Consider the following 3,867-nt stretch of genomic DNA (forward strand, 5'->3'; position numbering starts at 1 on the left):
ACCAGGGGTGCGAGTCGTCAGCCTGGTCCAGCCCGTTCCTGCTACTCGCACCAAACCAGGGAAGCGAGTCGTCGGCCTGGTCCAGCCCGTTCCTGCTACTCGCACCAAGCCAAGGGTGCGAGTCGTCAGCCTGGTCCGGTCTGTTCCTGCTACTCGCACCAAGCCAAGGGTGCGAGTCGTCAGCCTGGTCCGGTCTGTTCCTGCTACTCGCACCAAGCCAAGGGTGCGAGTCGTCAGCCCGGTCCAGCCCATTCCTGCTACTCGCACCAAGCCAAGGGTGCGAGTCGTCAGCCCGGTCCAGCCCATTCCTGCTACTCGCACCAAGCCAAGGGTGCGAGTCGTCAGCCTGGTCCGGTCTGTTCCTGCTACTCGCACCAAGCCAAGGGTGCGTATCGTCAGCCAGGTCCGGTCCGTTCCTGCCTCACGCGCTAAGCCAGGGGTGCGCGTCGTCAGTCCTGATCCAGCCAGCTGGGTCAGATCGGATCGGGGCCGTTATGCGGGGATTGAAGTAGGGTGGTGGTCAAGCCCGGAGCCGGAGCCGCCTCCGAGGAGCAACACCCACCCAGCCCTCCCCTATTTGGGGTTTTGAGGCGCGGTCGCAGTCCGCGCCTTTAGGGGGGGTACTGTCACGCTCTGGCTCCGGGACTTTGTATTTTGAGCCAGGGTGTGTTCGTTTTGGTTGTGTTTTGTTTTGGTTGGGTGGTCATTGGTTTTGTGTTTCCCTTATTTGGTCAATGACTCCCAATCGGAGGTAACGAGTGTCAGCTGTCGGCTCGTTATCTCTGATTGGGAGCCATATTTAAACTGTCTGTGTTCACCTTGTGTTTGTGGGGTTTTGTTCGTGTGGTTTCGTGTTGTAACCTAGACGTCACGCATTCGTTGTTTATTGTTTTGTATTTTGAGTGTGGTGCTTTACTAATTAAAGTAAATATGTTCGCTCGCAACGCTGCGCCTTGGTCTCCCTCATTAGACGATCGTGACAGTTGTCCAGCACCTTCCTGGCCTTGGCTTTGAGGCAGCTTCATTCATCACGTCTTAACGCCATGTATAGCCTACATAAGATTGTCATACACATGACGTAGTTTGACGTAACATGTAATGACAGTTTATGAACGTCACATCGTTGGTCCCAGCAAGGCTTAAGCAAAGGTGTGTGCGTCCGGGACTATCTTTAAGGACCTGGGAGAAAAAACATGTTCCCATGTCTCCCAGGGTGTCTCAATATCCCCCTGCTCAGCCATCATTCAGATCAGGCCAAGGAGACAGCGGGCTGCATCTCAATAACCTCTAGTGGCTTCCTCCTCTCGGCTGCATCTCAATAACCTCTAGTGGCGTCCTCCTCTCGGCTGCATCTCAATACCCTCTAGTGGCTTCCTCCTCTCGGCTGTATCTCAATAACCTCTAGTGGCTTCCCCCTCTCGGCTGCATCTCAATAACCTCTAGTGGCTTCCTCCTCTCGGCTGCATTTCAATAACCTCTAGTGGCTTCCTCCTCTCGGCTGCATCTCAATAATCTCTAGTGGCTTCCTCCTCTCGGCTGTATCTCAATAACCTCTAGTGGCTTCCTCCCCTTTGCTGCATCTCAATACCTATAGTGACTTCCTCCCCGACTACCAGCTACCTAGCTACCAGCGACCAATCATTTCCAATGGAAGGAGGAGTCACTAGGAGACACACAGTGACTTAACGGTTGGTGGCTGGAGAGCTTGCGACCAGAGTTGAACATTTTGTACATTTCAGCGATGCGACAGCGCAACAGCCAATCAGGGCAGAGGACAGCTCTCACTTTGACATAAAGGCCAACGACCAAACTCCCATCATGCATGCTGTTTGGAAGATAGACCCACAATGGATGATCTCAGAGACCTGGTAGCTAGCTTTATCACCAAGTCTGAACGGCAGGATACTACCTTCCTCCTCTCTCTCTCTCTCTCTCTCTCTCTCTCTCTCTCTCTCTCTCTCTCTCTCTCTCTCTCTCTCTCTCTCTCTCTCTCTCTCTCTCTCTCTCTCTCTCTCTCTCTCCTTACCTTCCTCACCCGCTTCTGCCTCCTCCAGCTCGGCTTTCTTCAGTCTTTCCTGCATCACCACACGTTTAGCCAGGTCCGCAAAGCCCCGACGCCGGGGGACGGGAGAGGACGAGGGGGCTAGAGAGGTGGAGGGGGCAGCAAAGCCCCAACGATGGGGGGCAGGAGAGGTAGAGGTAGAGGGAGATGGGGTGGAGGTGGCAGTAGTGGGTGAATGAAAGGATGATTTTGGGGTGATGGGGAGAGGAGAAGATGGAGAGGAAGTGGATGAAGGGATGGAGTGAGGAGGAGAGGAAGTGGGAGGAGGAGGAGGAGAGGCTGACGATGGGGTGAGTTTGGGGGAGTCTGAGGTAGTCGAGAAGGGGGAGGGTTGGGAGGCAGAGGGGAGGGGGCTAGGGGAGGGAGGTGAGGCAGTATCCAGGGTAGAGGACCCCGGTGGGATGAGGGGTGAGGGAGGGGAGGGAGTAGGGGGGAGATCCACGTCCATCTCACCTGTAACAACACAAGAGAAGATAAGAGATGTTAAGATGATGTTGTAATCATTACAGGGCATGGACGGATGATGTTGTAATCATTACAGGGCATGGACAGATGATGTTGTCATCATTACAGGGCATGGACAGATGATGTTGTCATCATTACAGGGCATGGACAGATGATGTTGTCATCATTACAGGGCATGGACAGATGATGTTGTCATCATTACAGGGCATGGACAGATGATGTTGTCATCATTACAGGGCATGGACAGATGATGTTGTCATCATTACAGGGCATGGACAGATGATGTTGTCATCATTACAGGGCATGGACAGATGATGTTGTCATCATTACAGGGCATGGACAGATGATGTTGTAATCATTACAGGGCATGGACAGATGATGTTGTCATCATTACAGGGCATGGACAGATGATGTTGTCATCATTACAGGGCATGGACAGATGATGTTGTCATCATTACAGGGCATGGACAGATGATGTTGTCATCATTACAGGGCATGGACAGATGATGTTGTCATCATTACAGGGCATGGACAGATGATGTTGTCATCATTACAGGGCATGGACAGATGATGTTGTCATCATTACAGGGCATGGACAGATGATGTTGTCATCATTACAGGGCATGGACAGATGATGTTGTAATCATTACAGGGCATGGACAGATGATGTTGTCATCATTACAGGGCATGGACAGATGATGTTGTCATCATTACAGGGCATGGACAGATGATGTTGTCATCATTACAGGGCATGGACAGATGATGTTGAAATCATTACAGGGCATGGACAGATGATGTTGTCATCATTACAGGGCATGGACAGATGATGTTGTCATCATTACAGGGCATGGACAGATGATGTTGTAATCATTACAGGGCATGGACAGATGATGTTGTCATCATTACATGGCATGGACAGATGATGTTGTCATCATTACAGGGCATGGACAGATGATGTTGTCATCATTACAGGGCATGGACAGATGATGTTGTCATCATTACAGGGCATGGACAGATGATGTTGTAATCATTACAGGGCATGGACAGATGATGTTGTCATCATTACAGGGCATGGACAGATTATGTTTTTATCATTACAGGGCATGGAAAGGAAAGTAAAGTTCAAAATCTTCCCGCTGTGCTACAGATGCCGTATCTTCATTTGATCATCCTGTTGTTGCAGGGATTTTCCTGCATAGCAATGCAAACTTGTAGTGTATTCTAGGTTTAAAAAGGCTTCCTGTTGCTGCAGGATTATTTGCCTGCTGTGTGAAACTGGCTCAAATGAAGATCCGGCATCTGTGTCATGCATTCATCATTTCTAATGCAGGGACACTTTC

At 50.8% G+C, this 3,867-nt stretch overlaps 1 pseudogene across 1 annotated transcript in view; it reads right to left on the bottom strand.

Moving 5' to 3' along the window:
• LOC311122406 (wolframin-like) overlaps positions 1-2,640 on the bottom strand; it is a 12,278-nt pseudogene extending 9,638 nt beyond the window's left edge. Inside the window, exons 1-2 of the transcript in view lie at positions 2,634-2,640; positions 2,027-2,515 (exon numbers count right to left, since the gene is read on the bottom strand). The product of the transcript in view is annotated as a wolframin-like (transcript). The remainder of the gene's footprint in view (positions 1-2,026; positions 2,516-2,633) is intronic.
• Between the last annotated feature and the right edge of the window lie 1,227 nt (positions 2,641-3,867).

This window comes from Coregonus lavaretus (assembly GCF_964263955.1).
Source record: "Coregonus lavaretus genome assembly, contig: HAP1_SCAFFOLD_7126, whole genome shotgun sequence".
Lineage (NCBI taxonomy): Eukaryota > Metazoa > Chordata > Actinopteri > Salmoniformes > Salmonidae > Coregonus > Coregonus lavaretus.